Source organism: Vulpes vulpes, chromosome X, assembly GCF_048418805.1.
Source record: "Vulpes vulpes isolate BD-2025 chromosome X, VulVul3, whole genome shotgun sequence".
Classification (NCBI taxonomy): Eukaryota; Metazoa; Chordata; class Mammalia; order Carnivora; family Canidae; genus Vulpes; species Vulpes vulpes.
The window spans coordinates 25,956,862-25,977,866 of record NC_132796.1 but is presented as its reverse complement, the minus strand read 5'-3'; the positions used below and the strand labels follow the sequence as shown (position 1 = coordinate 25,977,866).

General features: G+C 39.6%; 1 protein-coding gene across 10 annotated transcripts in view; it reads left to right on the top strand.

Annotated features, from left to right (window-relative positions):
- TAB3 (TGF-beta activated kinase 1 (MAP3K7) binding protein 3) overlaps positions 1 to 21,005 on the top strand; it is a 91,394-nt gene that overhangs the window by 11,483 nt on the left and 58,906 nt on the right. The window contains exon 1 of one of the 10 annotated variants that reach the window (XM_072743152.1): positions 20,316 to 20,426. The exons of 8 other annotated variants lie outside the window; for them this stretch is intronic. The gene's annotated coding sequence lies outside the window, so the exon portion shown is untranslated. Of the gene's footprint in view, positions 1 to 20,315; positions 20,427 to 21,005 lie in introns of those variants that run through there. One more of the 10 variants, XM_072743146.1, reaches the window with a different exon arrangement.

Sequence of the window (21,005 nt, the reverse complement as noted above, 5' to 3'; positions counted from 1 at the left end):
ACAGACATAGGCAGAGGGAGGAGAAGCAGGCTCCATGCAGGGGGCCTGATGCAGGACTGGATCTTGGGACCCCAGGATCACGCCCTGGGCGGAAGGCGGCGGTGGTGGTAAACTGCTGAGCCACCCAGGCTGCCCTCCAAAATTCTTTTAGTGTCATCTCATTCATTCATTCATTCATTTAAGATTTTATTTATTCATGAGAGACACAGAGAGAGAGAGGCAGAGACACAGGTGGAGGGAGAAGCAGGCTCCATGCAGGGAGCCTGAGGTAGGACTCGATTCCAGGTCTCTAGGATCAGGCCCTGGGTTAAAAGGCAGCACTAAACCGCTGAGCCACCTGGGCTGCCCTTAATGTCATCTTACTTAGGAATATTTTCCTTTGTATTTAACTTAGATATCAGATTCAGTTTATTTTTTTAATTTTTAAAAAAGATTATTATTTATTTATTCATGAGTGACACAGAGAAAGAGACAGAGACACAGGCAGAGGGAGAAGCAGGCTCCACGCAGGGAGTCCCGAGTCTCCAGGATCAGGCCGTGGGCTGAAGGCGGCGCTAAACCGCTGAGCCACGCGGGCTGCCCTCAGATTCAGTTTAAAATATCCTTCCCTGGGTAGCTCGGGTAGCTCGGGTGGCTCAGCGGTTTAGCGCCGCCTTCAGCCCAGGGTGTGGTCCTGGAGTCCTGGGATCAAGTCCCATGTCAGGCTCCCTGCATGGGGCTTCCTTCTTCCTCTGCTCGTGTCTCAGCCTCTCTGTGTCTCTCATGAATAAATAAATTAAAAAATCTTAAAAAAAGATACTCTGGTTTCTCTTCGGATCGTATAAATCTTTCGCCTTTTATTAAAAGAATAAATAAAAATAAATATTCTTCCCTGGGCAGCCCGAGTAGCTCAGCGGTTTAGCGCCGCCTTCCGCCCAGGGTGTGGTCCCGGAGATGCAGGATCGAGTCAGGCTCCCAGCATGGAATGGAGCCTGCTTCTCCCTCTGCCTGTGTGTGTGTGTGTGTCATGAATAAATAAATAAAATCTAAAAAAAATAAAATATCCTTCCCTATCTAAAGATCTTGAAGATACTCTCATCTTCCAAGAAGCTTTATTATTTTGGCTTTCACATATAGGTCTAGCTTGTACTTGAAATTGATTTTTGTGCATTGTGTGAGAAAGGGAATGTTATCATTGTTTTCTACATGGCTAGTTAATTGTCCCAGCAGTCTTCTCTCTACTTTTGTCGGGAATCAAATATTCCTGTTTGTGGTTCTGTTTCATAGCTGCCTGTTCTTTTCCATTGCTTCCTGCATTGATTCCACACTGTCTTCTTCACTGAAACTTTATCATAAATCTTGATGTTCAGTAGAACAGAATCTTCCACTTGCTTGTCCTTTTAGAGCACCTTGGGTATTCTTGGCCCTTTGCACATTTATAATGTATTTTATTTATTTATTTTAAAAATATTAAAGATTTTATTTATTCGAGAGAGAGAGAGAGGCAGACACAGGCAGAGGAAGAAGCAGGCTCCACACACGGAGCTCCACGCGGGACTCGATCCTGGGTCTCCAGGATCACACCCCGGGCTGCAGGTGGCGCTAAGCTGCACCACCGGGGCTGCCCAGTTCTACACATTTTTAGTATTGTTTGTTCAGAATACTAAACTGCCTTTGGTATTTTGATAGGGATTGCATTGACTCTATGGATTGCTTTGAGTGGTTATGGACATTTTAACAATATTAGTTCTTCCGATCCATGAGCACATAATATCTTGCCATTTATATGTGTCTTCAGTTTCTTTCATCAGTATCTTAACAATTTTCAGTGTACAGACAGATCTTTGACCTCTTTGGTTAAAATTTTTACCTATTTTATTCTTTTTTATATAATTGTAAATAGGATTGTTTCCTTCTTTCTGTCTTTTTAAAAAGAGTTTTTTTGAGAGGGAAGAGAGCACAAGCAGGGGGAGCAGCAGAGGAAGAAAGAGAAGTAGGCTCCCTGCTGAGCAGGGATCCCAGGCTTAATCCCAGGACCCCAGGATCATGACCTATGCTTAAGGCAGATGTTTAACCAGCTGAGCCACCCAGGCGCCCCTAATTTCTCTGATAGTTTGTTATTAGTTAATCGAAGTGCAACACATTTCCGTGTTTTGATTTTGTTTCCTGCAACTACTGCATCTTTTAGTTCTAACAGTTTTTTGGTGGAGTCTTTAGCATTTTCTCTACATAATATCAGGTCATCTACAAGTATGAACAGTTTTTCTTTTCTGTTATCAGTTTGAATGCTTTTTATTTCTTTTTCTTGCCCAATTGGTCTGCTAAGATTTCCAATACTATGTTGAATCAAAATGGTGAGAGTGGTCATCCTTGTGTTGTTCCTGATCTTAGAGGAAAAGCTTTCAGCTTTTTACTGTAGGAGTATGATGTTAACGGAGAGGCTGTTATATATAGCCTTTATTATTTTGAGGTATGTTTCCTCTATTCCCACTTTGTTCAGACTTTTTACCATAAAAAGATGTTCAATTTTTTTGCATCTATTGAGATGATCATATGATTTTTATCCTTTATTTTGTTAATGTGGTGTGCAACATTGATTTGTGTGCTTGTATCCCTGGAATAAATCTCACTTGATTCTAGTGTGTGATACTTTTAATGTATTGTTAAACTTGGTTTGTTAATTTTTTTTAAAGATTTTATTCATGAGAGAGAGAAAGAGAGAGGGGCAGAGACATAGGCAGAGAGAGAAGCAGCCTCAGGCAGAGAGAGAAGCAGCCTCCATGGAGGGAGCCCGATGTGGGACTCGATCCTAGGACTCTAGGGTCATGCTCTGGGCCAAAGGCAGGCACTCAACCACTGCGCCACCCAGGCGTCCCAGTTTGTTAATTTTTTTTTTAAATGTTATTTATTTATTTATTTATTTATTTATTTATTTATTTATTTATTTATTTATTCATGAGTGACAGAGGGATAGAGAGAGGCAGAGACACAGACTGAGGGAGAAGCAGGCTCCACCAGGGAGCCTGACATGGGACTCGATCCCGGGTCCCCAGGATCACGCCCTGGGCCGAAGGCATCGCTAAACCGCTGAGCCACCCGGGCTGCCTTGTTAATATTTTGTTGAGGATTTTGCATCTGTGTTCATCAGTGATACTGGCCTTTAATTTTCTTGTGGTACCCTTGTTTAGTTTTGGTATCAGAGTAATGCTGGCCTTATAAAACAAGTTGGGAAGTGGTCCCTTCTCTTCCGTTTTTTGGAAGAGTTTGAGAATAATTAGTATTCTTTGAATGTTTGGTAGAATTCATTAGTGTCATTGTCCTGGTGTTTTGCTCTTTGGGAGGTATTTGATTATTGACACAGTCTCCTTACTAGTAATTGTTCTATTCACATATTCTCTTCCTTCATGATTCAGTCTTGGAAGGTTGTATGTTTCTAGGAATTTATACATTTCTTCCAGGTTGTTCAGTTTGCATATAATTGTTTATTGTAGTTTCTTACGATTTTTTAAAAATTTATGTGGTATCTGTTTTCTTTTTGATTTCTGTTTTCTATGTATTTGAGCCCTTTTTGTGTTGAGTCTAGCTAAAGGTTCACAATTTTGTTATCTTTTCGAAGAACCAGATCTTAGTTTTATTGATCTTCTTGTCCTTTTAATCTCTATTGCACTTCTTTCTTTTTTTTTTTTTTTAAGATTTTATTTTTTTATTCATGAAAGACAGAGAGGCACACAGGCAGAGGGAGAAGCAGGCTCCATGCAGGAAGCCCGATGTGGGACTCGATCCCAGGTCTCCAGGATTAGGCCCTGGGCTGAAGGCGGCGCTAAACCACTGAGCCAAATGAAAATGAAAAAAAAAAATAAAGGGAAAAAAAAGAAAATGAAATTTCAGGACAACAGTATGTACATCAGCAGGTGGTTAAATGGAACTAAGGAATTTTAATGTTCTTGCTTTCAACCAAGAGGAAAGTAAAAGTATCGCTTAACACTAGACTGTGATAAGTGAAATATACATGCTGTAAGTGCTGGGATAATCACAAAAAGAATTAAAGTGAGTATGTGGTATTTGAACCAATAGTGGAAAAACTGATACAAAAAATAAACTAAAGGAAGAAACAAAGAAATACGTAACAAGCGAAACAGAAATATGGTGCTGTAAGTTATCCCAGAATACCAGTAATCATATTAAATGTGAATCAATCAAATGTCCCCACAAAAATGAAAGATTATCAGACTGGATTTTAAAAAAACCTACAGATATTCCTTTCAAAAGACCCATATAAAACCTAATACAAAAAGATTAAAAGTAAAAGGACAGAAAAATACATCATGCAAACATTAGCCAAAATAAAGATGGAAGAGCTAGTTTCAGACAAAATAGGCATCAAAGAAAAATCATCACTACAGTTAAAAGAGTCACTTCAAATACAATAAAATGTTTAATGCACCAGAACAATATAATTAAATTTGCATGCACTTGATAACATGGCCTCAAATTATATATATAGGTAAAGTGGATAGAATTACTAGGAGAAACAGACAAGTCAATATCACAGTGGCAGATTTAAAGATCTGTTTCAGTAGTTAAAAGAATAAGATGATAAGAAATCTGTAATGATACAGATACAACACAGTTAACAAACTTCACCAATGGGCACACATAGAACACTGAATCCAAGAGCTATAGAATATATACTTGTTAAGCACTTAAGTATTTACAGAAAATGACCACAGGTTGACCATAAAGTGAATCTGAAGAGATTTTAGACTAAAATCACTCAAAGGAAGTTCTCTAAGAAAAATGTGATAAAGCCAGAAGCCAATTACAAAATTTGCACACTTAGAAAATTCTCATATTACTAGAACTTATATACTATTTTAAATAACCCACTGATCAAAGAAGATATAACAATAGAAATTAGAAAATAATTCAAAATAATGAAAATATTACTTCCCCCAAATTACAGGATTCAGGTAAAGCAATACTTGAAAGTGAAATGATAGTTTTAAATCCATGTGTTAGGAAGGAAATAAGGTTGTGAACTCATACCTAACTATCCCTGTTAAGAGGTCAGAATAAGAAAAGCAAAATAAACCCTAAATAACTAAAAGGAAATAATGAACATTAACAAAATAGAGAAATATCCAAAATGGCTTTTTGGAAAAAGTACTGTAATTGCTAAACCTCCACGGAAATTATTTTTAAACAGAGGGGAAAAAAAAGATCCATATACCCAGTAAAGAATGAAAAAGGCCTAAGAGAAATAAAAAAATATATTTGTATGAAAACTTGTACATGAATGTTTATGGTAGTATTCGTGATAGCCAGAAAGTAAAAATCACACAAATGTCCATCAACTGATAAATGAATAAATAAAATGATACATCAATATAATACTTTCTGGCAATAAAAATATAATGTAAAACTGATACATGTTACAATATAGGTAAACCTTAACATCATACAAAGTGAAAGAAGTCAGTCAGAAAAGACCAAATATCCTTACCCCATTTATGTGAAAATTTCAGAATAAATGAATCTATAAGGAGAAAAAAGACTTGTGATTACCTAGGGCTGATGAAGAGGGAAAGGGCTGGGGGATAATGAAGAGTGACTGCTAATGAAAGCAGGATTTCTTTTTGGGGGATGAAACTGTTCTAAAATTGATTATGATGATGGTGGCCAACTCTGTGAATGTATTAAAAACCACTAAATTGGGGACGCCTGGGTGGCTCAGCAGTTGAACACCTGCCTTGGCTCAGGGCGTGCTCCCGGATTCCGGGATTGAATTCCACATCAGGCTCCTTGCATGCAAGCCTGCTTCTCCCTCTGCCTGTGTCTCTGCCTCCCTCTCTCAGTCTCTCTCTCTCTCTCTCTCTCATAAATAAAATCTTTTTTTTTTTTTTTATTTATTTATGATAGTCACACAGAGAGAGAGAGAGAGAGGCAGAGACATAGGCAGAGGAAGAAGCAGGCTCCATGCACCGGGAGCGCGACGTGGGATTCGATCCCGGGTCTCCAGGATCACGCCCTGGGCCAAAGGCAGGCGCTAAACCGCTGCGCCACCCAGGGATCCCTCATAAATAAAATCTTAAAAAAAAAAAAACCCACTAAATTGTACACTCAAAGCTTTTTTTTATTAAAACAAATAGAAGAATAAAAGGGAGGCCTATCACTAAGGAACCTGAACACATTAAACAAAAGTGTAATTGTAATGCCAATGCATTTGGAGCTTCAGACAAAATAGACAAATTTCTATAAATGTATGATTTACCAAATGGTTCTAAGAAATAAAGCCATTTTAAGCATCTTTTCCCAACTACAATAGTATGGAACTAAAATCAATTACAAGAAGAAAAATAGAAAATTCACAAATATGTGGAGATTAAACATGCTACTGAACACTAATGGGTCAAACAGAAATTAAAAAAATTCACAGAAACAGGGGATCCCTGGGTGGCTCAGCGGTTTAGCACTGCCTTCAGCCAGGGCGTGATCCTGGAGACCCGGGATCAAGTCCCACATCAGGCTCCCTGCATGGAGCCTGCTTCTCCCTCTACCTGTGTCTCTGTTTCTCTCTCTCTCTTTCTCATAAGTAAATAAATAAAATCTTTAAAAAAATACACAGAAACAGCAATCTACGCATTTAATGCAATCCCTATTAAAATACCAACAGGTTTTTTCCACAAAGCTAGAACAATTCTAAAATTTGTATGGAACCACCAAGGACCTCAAATAGCCAAAGCAATACAAAGCTGGAAGCGTCACAATTCCAGACTTCAGGTTATATTACAAAGCTACAGTAATCAAAACAGTATGGTACTGGCACAAAAATAGACACTTAGATCCATGGAACGGAACAACAGAAAATCCAGAAATGAACTCCCAATTATATGGTCAATTAACGTTCAACAAAGTAAGAAAGAATATCTGATGGGGAAATGTCTCTTCAACAAATGCTGTTGGGAAAAGTGGACAGAGACATGCAAAAGAAGGAAACAGGACCACGTTTTTACACCATACACAAATTCAAAATGTATGAAAGACTTAAATGTAAGACCTGAAACCATAAAAATCCTAGAAAAGGACACAAGCAGTAACTTGTTTGTCATCAGCCATAGCAACTTCTTTCTAGATTTGTCTCCTAAGGCAAAGGAAACAGAAGCAAAAAGTATACTACTGGGACTACATCAAAATAAAAAGCTTGTGGGGAAAAATAAATTTAAAAAAATAATAAAAAGCTGTGGGGCGCCTGGATAGCTCAGCAGTTGAGCATCTGTCTTCAGCTCAGGGCCTGATCCCGGGGTCCTGGGATCAAGTCTCGCATCGGGCTCCCCATAGGGAGCCTGCTTCTCCCTCTGCCTCTGTCTCTCCTGAATAAATAAATAAAAATCTTAAAAAAAAAAAAAAAGGGAAGGAAACAATCAACAAAACAGAAAGGTAACCTATGGAATGGAAAAAGATACCTGCAAATGATTTGTCTGATAAAGGGTTAGTATTCAAAATATATAAAGAACTTACCAAACTCAACCCCCCCCCAAATGAATAATCGAGTTAAAAAGTGGGCAGAAGACATGAATAGACCATTCTCCAAAGAAGACATGCAGATGGCCAACAAACACATGAAAAGATGCTCAACATCACTCACCATCAGGGAAATGCAAATCAAAACTACAATGAGCTATCACCTCACACCTGCTAGAATGGCTAAAATCAGCAACACAGGAAACAAGTGTTGGTGAGGCTGTAAGGAAAGGGGAACAGTCTTGCACTTTGGTGGGAAGGCATACTGGTGCAGCCACTCTGGAAAACAGTATGGAGGTTTCTGAATACATAATGAAATATAACTCAGCCATAAAAAAGAATAAAATATTGCCATTTGCAACGATGTGGATGAAGCTAGAGAATATTATGCTAAGCGAAATAAGTCAGGGAAAGACAAATACAATAGGATTTCACTCATGTGGAATTTAAGAAGCAAAACAAACAAGCAACGGAAAAAGGAGAGAGAGAAGCAAACCAAGAAAGAGACTCTTGAGAACTATTGGGTTGTCAGAGAGGAGAGGTGTGGAGGAGGGATGGATGAAATAAGTGAAGGGGATTAAGGAGTGCATTTATGATGAGCACCAGGTGATGTATGGAAGTGTTAAATCACTGTAGTGTACACCTGAAACTAATATTACACTAGATTAACTGGAATTTAAATAAAAACTTTTTTTGAAAAAGATTTTATTTATTTATTCATGAGAGACACACACAGAGAGGCAGAGACATAGGCAGAGGGAGAAGCAGGCTCCCCAGGGGGAGCCTGATGTGGGACTTGATCCCAGGACCCCAGGATCACGACCTGAGCTGAAGGCAGACACTCAACAACTGAGCCACCCAGGTACCCCCCCTCATTTCCATTCTTGATGGATATTTTCTCTGCAATGGAATACTAGATTGGCAGTTGTTTTTCTGCTCCTTAGAGATTGTTTTAGCTTCCATGTTTGTTGTTGCAAATTAAGCTATCTGAAGTGTTGCTTCTTTGAAAGTCATTTCCCTGGGCAGCCCCAGTGGCGTAGTGGTTTAGCGCCGCCTGCAGCCTGGGGTGTGATCCTGGAGACCCAGGATCGAGTCCCATGTCGGGCTTCCTGTATGGAGCCTGCTTCTCCCTCTGTCTGTGTCTCTGCCCCTCTGTCTGTGTGTCTCTATGAATAAATAAACAAAATCTTAAAAAAAAATGAAAGTCATCCCCCTAACCCCGTGCTGTTCAGTTTTTCTTTGTTGATTATGAGCTTAGAATTCACGGAGCATTTGTTTTTAAGATTTTATTTATTTGAGATAGACTGCTCTAGCAGGGGGAGGTACAGAGGGAGAGGGAAAAGCAGACTCCCTGCCTAAGGGATCTTGACATGGGCTGGATCCCAGGACCCTGGGATCATGACCTTAGCTGATGACAGATGCTTAACCGACTGAACCACCCAGGCACCCCCATTGAGAATCCTGTTTGTGGTTTGACACCATATATCATTTTTGGAAAATTTCAGCTACTCAGATACTGGTTCTGCCCCATACTGTCTTCTCTTCTATGATTCCAATTAACTGTGTTGTATGGTATATCTTCTGCATTCCAAGCTTTTTTCCCTCCTGATCTTAGTTTACTGTCTCAACTGTTGGTCTGATTTACTATCTCACTGGCTGTTAAATTTGTTTGTTGAATTCTTAATTTCAGTTTTTGTATTTCTCAGTTAACAGAATTACTTTTTGTTTCTTGTAAAAATGTGCTATTTCACTTTTTATGGTTTTTTTTTCATTGCAAAGATCAAGTTGTAATTTAAAAATCTCTGGTTATAATTCCAATATTTGGAGTCCCTATGAGTCACTTTTTGTTTTGTTTATTATTTCTGTGGGTTTTGATCTTGTTCTCTTGTCTCCTCAAGTGCCCAGTTGTCTTTAATTGTATGCTGGGCATTGGATTTCAAAAAGTACTTGACAAATTATTTGAGGCCAAGGATATCTTCCAGAAGGGATTTATTTTTGTGGCATTTGTTTGTTTGTTTGTTTGTTTATTTATTTATGAGAGAGGGCAGAGGGAGAGGGAGAAAATCTTAAGGCAGGTTCTATGTCCAGTGTAGATCCTGACAGAGTGCTCATTCTCACAACTCTGAGATCATGAACTGAGCGAAAATGAAGAGTGGGACACTTAACCGCTTGAGCTATCCAGGTATTCCATATTTTTGTGTATCTGCTTGAGAGAATCCAGAATTGCTTAGTCTCATTTCAACTTTCAAGATTTTTCTGGGCCAACCAGATGACTCAAGGCTAAATTGCATTCAGTGTATGGACTGATTCATTTCTGTTTCAGCCTTACTAATAAGGTGCTGCTCTTCAGGTTCCTAACCTGAATGTGGGAGAAGAGGATTTTCCTTTTGTCTCTCAGCCTGTCAGGCTGTCAGATATAGTTTAACTTCTAGTTTCTTCTGGATTGTCCTCTAATCAATCCAAAAGCACTATCCTGTTGGTTCTTCAATCCATTAACAAAGTTATTTTTTGGATGCCTCGGTGGCTCAGTGGTTGAATGTCTGCCTTGGGCTCAGGGCGTGATCCCAGGGTCTTGAGATCGAGTCCCACATCAGGCTCCCTGTGGGAAGCCTGCTTCTCCCTCTGCCTCTGTCTCTCCTTCTCACTCTGTGTCTCTCACGAATAAATAAATAAAATCTTTTAAAAAAAGTCATTTCTTAAATTCTGTGCAGCTCTATTTACTTGTCTTCCGCAGGAAGATTGGTTCAAATCACTTAAAGTGACATACCCAAGAGAAGTCCTCCTGTTGGCTCTTTATGGCAGAATTTGATTTTTGTCATGTTTCTTTAAGACTTCAGACTCAGCGCCTAGTTCTCTTTAAGTTTTGTCTTATGTAATTGTGCATGCTTGGATAATTTTGTACGTTTGTATCAAAAGGTTATGTTTGTGTGTGTATGTGTGTATGTAGATCAAAATAAAATTTTACCAGGATACTCAGCATTTTAAGTCTCTTCAACTTTAGGCAGTTTCTAGACCTTGACAATGGACAGATTTGTTGTATTTAAGTTTCAGCTAAAAATAGTGTCTGGAATGACTCTCAGAACATGAAATCCCTCTTAATTGCTATTGAAATTGGGATGTACAATATCAGGTAAATTTTTTTTCCTGTCATAGAAAAGAGTGCTTTCCTAGCTACACTTTTACCATAATTACATTGGTCTTAGGTTTATCTGTTTGTAGATAAAATATATATCTGTCCTTTTGAAATAGAAAAAAGGATGCTGTTCTGCAGAGATTCCTTTTTACTGTCCTATGAGAGCTCTCAAACAGCCTCATGAATTAATAAGTGAGAACCATTTTCCTTCTTTGTGTAATTTCCACAACAGCCTTGTGAGGTGGTGCGATAGTTATGTGGTATTACATAAAGGATGAGGAAACAGGGCCTGAGAGAAGTTAAGTGACTTGTCTGTGGCCCTACACCTGGTTAAAGGCATATGTCCTTTGTGCCCATTAGAGTGTTTTTTCATCTTTTATGACCTGTTAATGCTTGCCTATGGATACTGATTGCTTAGTTTTGTCATGTTATGCTTTTTTGTCCATAAAGTAAATGATATAATGACTTCATGTTTCATGTCCTAAGGAATGAGACAGTTGGGAAATGACTCCTTCATATCCCATGCTCATTGCCACCCCTCTACCCCCTGCCATTTCTAGAACATGGGTCCAGTAGCTCTGGAATTTGCCAACTCCTCTGCGCTGTTGGAAAGCTTGTTTTGTTACCAGTCCTTTCTCATCTGCACATGTATAGTCAGTCCCTTTCCCTGTCTTTAGACATGCTTCAGTTTTTCCAGTTTTGAAAGATAACTCTTTTCTTTCCAACACATTTGCCATCCGTGTCATTCTTATGATTAAAATCAAACTCTCGGGGCACCTGGGTGGCTCATTTGGTTAAGTGTCTGCCTTTGGCTCAGGTCATGATCCCCCATATTGGGTTCCCTGCTCATTGGGGAGCTTGCTGCTTTTTCTCCCTTTGCCATTCCCCTTGCTTGTGCTCTCTTGGTGTTGTCTGTCAAATAAATAAAGTCTTTAAAAAAAAAAAAGTCTGGGCAGCCCCCATGGCTCAGCGGTTTAGTGCCACCTTCAGCCCGGGGTATGATCCTGGAGTCCCAGGATCGAGTCCCACTTTGGGCTCCCTGCATGGAGCCTGTTTCTCCCTCTGCCTGTGTCTCTGCCTCCCTCTCTCTCTCTGTATCTCTCATGAATAAATAAATAAAATCTTTTTAAAAAATAAAATAAATTTTAAAAAGTCAAATTCTCTAACTCCCTTACTGGATATCTTCTGTAAGGCTTTTTTTTCTTGCTACTTCGGTCACTCTTAATTAAGATCCTAGCCAAAATCTTGTTTGCTCTGATCATCTGGATCTTAAGGAGAACAAAAAACTTTTCTGCCTTGGACCCTTTATGCAGCAGTAGAGTTGGTGTTTCACCAGAAGTATGGTGGTGCTTCTGCTTCTAAATGGTACTCACATTTCATTTTCAATGCTCTTGTTTTGGTAACCTTGAACAGTTATCTCATAGGTCTGTGAATGTCAGATGGCCTTTTTACTTGGAAGTATATTCAGTCACATAGCGTTTAGTTACTACGTATTTAAGGGTATAAGAATGTGCCCTCAAATTCAGTATTACTCCATTTTTTTTCAAGGACTATATTTTTTTGATCCCTGTCTAAGGATTCTTTTCTTGGAAGTTCATTTATTAGTTTTGCCTCCTGTCCCACTGACAGATCTATCATACTTTGAAATGTTGATAGAGGGACGTCTGGGTGGCTCAGTTGGTTAGGCATCTGACTCTTGATTTCAACAGTTCATGGTCTCAGAGTCCTGAGATCAAGCCTTGTGTGGGGCTCTGCACTCTATGGGGAGTTTCCTCCTCTCCCTTACCCTCTCCCCCTCTGTCCCTGTTTGTGCATATGTGTGCATGTGCACACATGATCTCTCTCTAGTAAATTTTTTAAGGTTTTATTTATTTGGCAGAGCGTGCATGCACACGCGTGGGAGCAGTAAGTAGAGGGAGAGGGAGAAGCAGGCTCCCCATTGAGCAGGGAGCCCACTGTGGGGCTCGATCCCAGGACACCGGGGTCAGGGCCCTAGCCGAAGGCAGATGCTCAACTTACTGAGCCACCCAAGTGCCCCTCTCAAGTAAATCTTTTTTAGAAAAACAAATGTTGGGATGCCTGGGTGGCTCAGTGGTTGAGCATCTGCCTTCGGCTCAGGACATGATCCCAGGACTCGGGATCGAGTCCCATGTTGGGCTCCCTACAAAGAGCCTGCTTCTTCCTCTGCGTATGTCTTTGCCTCTCTCTCTCTCTCTCTCTCTCTCTCTCTCTCTCTCATGAATAAACACATTATTAATAAATTATTCATGAGAGACACAGAGGCAGAGACAGATTTATTTATTTATTCATGAGAGAGACACAGAGAGAGAGAGGCAGAGACACAGGCAGAGGAAGAAGCAGCCTCCACGCAGGGAGCCAGTGCACAGGGAGCCCAATGCGGGACTTGATCCCGGGAGTCCAGGGTCATGCCCTGGGCCAAAGGCGGCAATAAACCACTGAGCCACCTGGGCTGCCCCCCCTTTTTTTTAATCCCTCTATCTTTTCTATTGTTTATTTTGATTATTTTTCTTCAGTAAACTTGCTTACCTGAACCCATCTCTCCCTTCTGTGAACTGTTTGTTGTTTGTTACTAGGGTATGGAGTATGTTTTTTTTCACCAGCTCAGGTGGAAGCTTTAAAACAGGGCATGGGGGATCCCTGGGTGGCGCAGCGGTTTGGCGCTTGTCTTTGGCCCAGGGCGCGATCCTGGAGACCCGGGATCGAATCCCACATCAGGCTCCCGGTGCATGGAGCCTGCTTCTCCCTCTGCCTGTGTCTCTGCCTCTCTCTCTCTGTGACTATCATAAATAAATAAAAATTAAAAAAAAAATTAAAAAAAAAAATAAAACAGGGCATGGGATTCACAATCTTTCTGTATCACTTATTGCAAAGCCTTGCATATGGTAACTTTTCAATAAATACTTAATATATGTAATATTATCATTTGTAAGTGATACTGTGATAATTATAATTAATAGGGTTGCTAATTTTAATGCTAATATTAAATTGATAGTTAAATAGAATAGTGTTGGCTTTTTAAGGATTTTATCTCTGGACTGTCTCCTTAAGAACCTTTGCATTAGTTTTATATCCCCAGCTTCTTTTTCTGCAGTCTCTGTACAAAATAATGAAAACGGTCAACTTTTATTTATTTAAAAAATTATTTTGACATATTTTTTTTTACTGGAGTTCGATTTGCCAACATATAACACCCAGTGCTCATCCTATCAAGTGCCCTCTTCAGTGCCTGTCACCCAGTCACCCCATCCCCTCGCCCATGTCCCCTTTCCCTACCCCTTATTTGTTTCCCAGTTAGGAGTCTCTCATGCTTTGTCTCCCTCTCTGATATTTCCTACTCATTTTCTTTCCCCTATAATCCTTTTCACTCTTTTATATTCCCCGTATGAATGAAACCATATAATGTTTGTCCTTCTCCGATTGATTTACTTCACTCAGCATAATACCCTCTAGTTGTATCCGCATTGAAGCAAATGGCGGGTATTCGTCGTTTCTAATGGCTGAGTAATATTCTATTGTATATATAGACCACAGCTTCTTTATCCATTCATCTGAATTCATTGATGGGGATGCCTGCCTGGGTGGCTCAGCGGTTGAGCATCTGCCTTTGGCTCCGGTTGTGATCCCAGTCCTGGGATTGAGTCCTGCATCGGGCTCTCTGTGGGGAGTCTGCCTTTCCCTCTGTGTCTCTGCCCCTCTCTCTCTGTCTCTCATGAATAAATAAATAAAATATTAAAAAAATGAATTCATTGATGTTTTCTTCTTAAAGGACTCAGTAGTGACTCCTAGTTGATTACTTTTATTTTTACCTTTTTTATTGTGAATATTTTGAGATGTACACAAAGTAAGTGAACCTCTGTGCTATGTCATCGACATTTCACCATTCTTGTTTCCTCTTCCTCCACCCTACTATTTTGCTGAGAGTTTATAGCATACCCAAGACATTATTTTATTTCTAAATATGTCTCTAAAACACATTTTATTTATTTTTTTATTTTTTTTTATTTTGTAAAGATTTTATTTATTTATTCATGAGAGAGAAGCAGAGACATAGGCAGAGGGAGAAACAGGCTCCATGCAAGGAGCCCGACATGGGACTCGATCCCAGGACTCCAGGATCACGCCCTGGGCTGAAGGCGGCACTACACCGCTGAGCCACCTGGGCTGCCCAACACATTTTCTTATATTACTGTAATGCATTATCATATACAACACACCTGATAATGATTTCTTTTTTTTTTTTAAAAGATTTTTTTAATTTATTCATGAGAGACAGAGAGAGAGAGGCAGAGACAAAGGCAGAGGGAGAGGAAGAAGCAGGCTCCATGCAGAGAGGCCCACGTGGGACTCGATCTGGGGTCTCCAGGATCACATCCTGGGTTGAAGGCGGCGCTAAACTGCTGGGCCACTGGGGCTGCCCTGATAATGATTTCTTAATAGCTTATATGATATTTAGTCCATGTTGAAGTTTTCCTGGTTCTCTAGAAAAATTTTTCATAGTTTGATTTGTCAGAGGGCTCAGGTGATAACGTCCTGATCCCTTCATGAAACCCCACTTTCTACCTGATTCTTTTACCATCCATTGATTACCAATGCATGGATTAGTTATTTTAATTAAAAGATATAAAATTGAGTGGGCTGACTGGCTGAGTTGATAGAGCATGCAACTCTTGATCTTGGGGGTTTGAGTTTAAGCCCCACATTGGGGGTGGAGTTTACCTAAAAATATATACATACATGCATGCATGCTACAGTGTAGTTATTGTTCTAATTTGGTCACTTCTGCCATTATTAGCTGTAATCTTTCTTTGTAAAATAATTTTTCCTCATTCAGTGGGGCTACTTGGTTGACCTGAAATATCTAGTCAGTTCTTGTATTGTTAACATAGCCTCTTGGGGAACTGAAGACTGCATTCGTTTTCTTTTTTAAATTGAAGTATAAGTAGCATATAATATTACATTGGTATTTATTTTTTTAAAAGATTTTATTTATTTATTCGTGACAGACACAGAGAGAGGCATAGACAGAGGGAGAGGGAGAGAAGCAGGCTCCATGCAGGGAGCCTGACGCGGGACTCGATCCCGGGTCTCCAGGATCACACCCCAGGCCACAGGTGGCGCCAAACTGCTGGGCCACCGGGGCTGCCCTCAATGACTTATTTTATAACTAGAAGTTTGCAGGTCTTGGGATGCCTGGGTGGCTCAGCGGTTAAGTGTCTGCCTTTGGCTCAGGGCGTGATCCTGGAATCCCAGGATAGAGTCCCACTTCGGGCTCTCTGCATGGAGCCTGCTTCTCCCTCTGCCTGTGTCTCTGTCTCTTTCATGAATAAATAAATAAAAATCATTAAAAAAAAAAAGTTTGCAGGTCTTACTCTTTGTTTCACCCAGTCCTGCACCTGTCTCCCTTATGGCAACCATCAGTTTGTTCTCTGCATTTTTGAGTCTGTTTGTTTTGCTTTTTAGATTCTACATTAAATGAAATCATAGTAGTATTTGTCTTTCTCTGACTTCACTTAGCATAATACCTTCCTTTTTTTTTTTTTTTAAAGATTTTATTTATTTACTCATGAGAGACACAGAAGCAGAGACATAGGCAGAGGGAGGAGAAGCAGGCTCCCTCCAGGAACCTGATGCGGATTCGATCCCAGAACTCTGGGATCACTTCCTGAGCCAAAGGCAGATGCTCAACCGCTGAGCCACCCAGGTGTCCCAGCATAATATCTTCTTGGTCCCCATCTATATTGTCTCAAATGGCAAGCTATCTTTTTTTATGGGTAATACTCCATTATATATGCACCTGCACACATATACATACCTGCCATATCTTCATTCATCCATTCATCTATGGATGGACATATGGATTGCTTCCATATCTTGGCTATTGTAAATAATGCTTCAGTAAACATAAGGGCACATATATTTTTTTGAATTAATGTTTTCATTTTCTTGGTGAGTACCCAGTAGTGAAATTATTGTGTAATATCTCTTTTTTAAATTTTTTGGGAAACTTACATACTGTTTCCCACAATGGCTATACCCATTACATTGCAAGCAGATTCCTTTTTCTCCATGTCCTTGCCAACACTTGTTATTGCTTGTCTTTTGGATAATAGCCATTCTAATAAGTTTAAGGTGGTATCTCCTTGTTACTTTTATTTGCATTTTCCTGATGACTAAGCATCTTTTTATGTGTCTCTTGGCCATTTTTATGTCTTTGGAAAAGTGCCCAAATATTCTCATTCTTTAATCAGATTATTTGTGTATTTTGGCATTGAGTTTTTAGAAGTTTTTCTAATATTTTGAATATTGGTTCCTTATTATTATTTAGTATCATTTGCAAATATCTTTTCTATTCAGTGGGTTGCCTTTTCATTTTGTTGATGCTTTTCTTTGTTGCCTAAAAGCTTTTTATTTTGGTGTAGTTCTAATAGTTTAATTTTGCTTTTGTTTCCCTTGCCTGCAAGGGGGATATCTAGAAAAATGTTGCTAAAGCTCATGTCAAACAAATTACTAGCTATGTTTTCTTCTAGGAGTTTTATATTTTCAGGTTTTACATTTAGGTCTTCAATCCATTTTTAGTTTTTTTTGTGTGTGTATGGTGTAATAAAGTGGTCCATTCAGCATGCAGCTGTCCAGTTTTCTCGCATCATTTATTAAAGAGACTCTAACCCTAACCCTACTGTGTACTCTTGCCTCCTTTGTCATAGATTAATTGACTAGGTTTATTTCTGTGCTCTTTTGTTTCTTTGATCTTTGTGTCTGTTTTTGTGCCAGTACCATAGGGTTGATTATTACAACTTTATAGTATGTCCTGATACCTAGGATTGTAATACCTCCAGCTTTATTCTTTTTTAAGATTGCTCTGGCTATTCCAGATCTTTTGTGGTTCCATGTAGATTGTAGTATTATTTGTTCTAGTTCTGTGAAAAACGTTCTTGGTATTTTAATAGGGATTATATTGAATGTATAGATTTCTTTGGGTAGTATGGATATTTAAAAAATATTATCCTAATCCATGAGCATGAAGTATCCTTCCATTTGTTTTTTTTCTTCAGTTTCTTTCATTGATTTTCTTTTTAAGATTTTATTTATTCATGAGAGACGCAGAGATATAGGCAGAGGGAGAAGCACACTCCCCAGAGGGAGCCTGATGTGTGACTCGATCCCATGACCCTGGAATCATGCCCTGAGCCTAAGGCAGATGCTCAACCACTGAGCCATCCAGGTGTCCCATCTTTCATTGATATTTTACCATTTTCAGAGTATAGGTCTCTCACCTTCTTGGTTAAATATGTTACTAGGTTTGTTTTTTTTTTTAAAGATTTTATTTATTTATTCATGAGAAACACAGAGATGTGTGTGAGAGAGGCAGAGACACCGGCAGAGGGAGAAGCACGCTCCATGCAGGGAGCCCGATGTGGGACTTGATCCCGGGACTCCAGGATCACGCCCTGGGCCGAAGGCAGGGGCTAAACCGCTGAGCGACCCAGGGATCCCACTAGGCATTTTTTTTTTTAAGATTTTATTTATTTATTCATGAGACAGAGAAAGAGAGAGAGAGAGAGGCAGAGACACAGGCAGAGGAAGAAGCAGGCTCCATGCAGGGAGCCCGACGCGGGACTCCATCCCTGGTCTCCAGGATCATGCCCTGGGCCAAAGGCAGGCACTAAACCACTGAGCCACCCAGGGATCCCCTATTACTAGATATTTTATTCTCTTTCGTGCAGTTGTAAATGGAATTGTTTTAATTTCTCTTTCTACTACATCGTCAGTGTATAGAAATGCAACAGATTGCTACATGTTAATTTTATATCCTGCAATTTACTGAATTCATTTATCAATTCTAATAATGTTTTGGTGGAGCCTTTAGGGTTTTCTCTATATAGTATCATGTCATTTGCAAATAGTGAGTTTTACTTTATCCCTAGTAATTTGGTGCCTTTTGTTTTTCTTGTCTGATTGCTCTGATTAGGACTTCCAGTTCTATGTTGAGCAAAAGTGGTGAGTGTGGACATCCTTGTCGTGTTCCTGATCTTAGAGGAAAAACTCTCACTTTTCATCATTGAGTATGCTGTTGGTTGTGGAGTATTTATGTATGACTTTTTTTTAAGATTTTATTTATTTATTCATGAGAATAAATACACAGAGAGGAGAGAGAGAGGGAGAGACACAGGCAGAGGGAGAAGCAGGCTCCATGCAGGGAGCCCGACGTGAGACTCGATAGGTCTCCAGGATCATGCCCTGGGCTGAAGGCGGCGCTAAACCGCTGAGCCACCCGGGCTGCCCTGTGTATGGCTTTTATTGGGTTGAGATATGTTCTCTCTCATCCTGCTTTGTTGGGAGTTTTTATCATGAGTGGCTGTTGTACTCTGTCATGTGCTTTTTCTGCATCTGTTGAGATAATCATAAGGTTTTTTTTTTTAAGATTTTTATTTATTTGAGAATGTGTGCACACAGATTGGAGGAGGGGAAGAGAGAGAGAGAGGGAGAAGCTGACTCTGTGCTAAGCAGGGAGCCTGATGTGGGGCTTAATCCCAGGACCCAGGGATCTTGACTTAAGCTGAAGACAGACACTTAACCAACTGAGCCACCCCGGTGCCCCAATCATAAGGTTTTTATCCTTTCTCTTGATTATTTGATGTATCTCACTGATTTGTGAATATTGTACCACCCTTGTATCCTTGGAATCAATCCTAATTGATCACAGTGAATGATTTTTTTTTTAAGATTTTATTTATTTTTTTCGATAGAGAGTGTATGCACAAGCAGGGATAGTGGCATGTGGAGAGGGAGGAGGAGGTTTTCTGCTGAACAGGGAGCCCGACTTGAGTCTATATCCCAGGATTCCGGGATCGTGACCTGATCCAAAGGCAGACATTTAACTGCCTGAGCCACCCAGGCGCTCCTGAATGATTCTTTTAATATAGTATGAATTTGCTTTGCTCTTACTTTGTTGACGATTTTTGCATCTATATTCATCAGGGATATAGTTCTCTAATTTCCTTTTATTATAGTATCTTTGTCTGGTTTTGATACCCGGGTAATGCTGCTCTCATAGAATGATTATGGAAGTTTTCCTTCTCTTTTTTGTAATTCTTTGTGCAGGATAGGAATTAACTCTTTAAAAATTTGGTAGACTTCACCTTCAAAACTGTCTTGGTCATAGACCTTTTGTTTGTTGGGAATTTGTTTTTTAAATTCAATTTGCCAACATATAGTATAATACCCAGTGCTCATTTCATCATGTGCTATTGGGAGTTTTTTTTATTACTGATTCAGTTTTTTAAAAAGATTTATTTGTTCATGAGAGACAGAGGCAGAGACACAGGCAGAGGGAGAAGCAGGCTCCCCTCAGGGAGCCCGATGCAGAACTTGATCCCAGATCCCGGGATCATGACTGGAGCCAAAGGCAGACGCCCAACCGCTGAGCTACCCAGGCATCCTGATTACTGATTCAATTTTATCGCACCTATATTAATAATTCTGTTCAAATATTCTATTTCTTCCTGATTCAGTTTTGGAAGATGATCTGTTTCTAGGAATTTAACCATATCTTCTGGGTGGTCTATTTTCATGCTGTATAATTTTTTAAAAAATATTTTATTTATTTATTCATGAGACACAGAGGTAGAGACAAAGGCAGAGGGAGAAGCAGACTCCATACAGGGAGCCTGATGTGGGACTCCATCCCGGGACTCCAGGATCACGCCTTGAGCTGAAGGCAGGCACTTAACTGCTGAGCCACCCAGGCGTCCCTCATGCTGTAAAATTTTTGGTAATAGTCTTTTAAAATCCTTTGTGTTTTTGTGGTGTCAGTTGTTACTTCTCTTTCATTTCCAGTTTTACTTATTTGAGTTCTCTTTTTTTTCCCTGATGAATCGGGCTAAATATTTATCAATTTTATCTTTTTGAAGAACCAGCTGCTGGTTTATTTGATCTTTATGTTATTGTATTTTTTTTAGTCTTTGTGTCATTGATTTTTACAGTAATCTTTATAATTTCCTTCTTCCTACTAGTTTTGGGCCTTGTTTTTTCTTCCTTAAAAGTAAGATTAGGTTGTTTATTTGATATTTTTCTTGTTTCTTGAGGTAGGCCTGTATTACTATACACTTCCCTCTTAGAAGTGCTTTTGCTGCATTCCAAAGATTTTGGACCAGCATATTTTCATTTTCATATGTCTCCATGTTTTTGATTTCCCGGTTCCATTGTTTAGTAGTATTTTTTTTTAAGATTTTATTTATTTATTCATGAGAGACACACAGAGAGGCAGAGACACAGGCAGAGGGAGAAGCAGGCTCCCTGATGTGGGACTCCATCCCCGGGTCTCCAGGGTCAGGCTCTGGGCTGAAGGTGG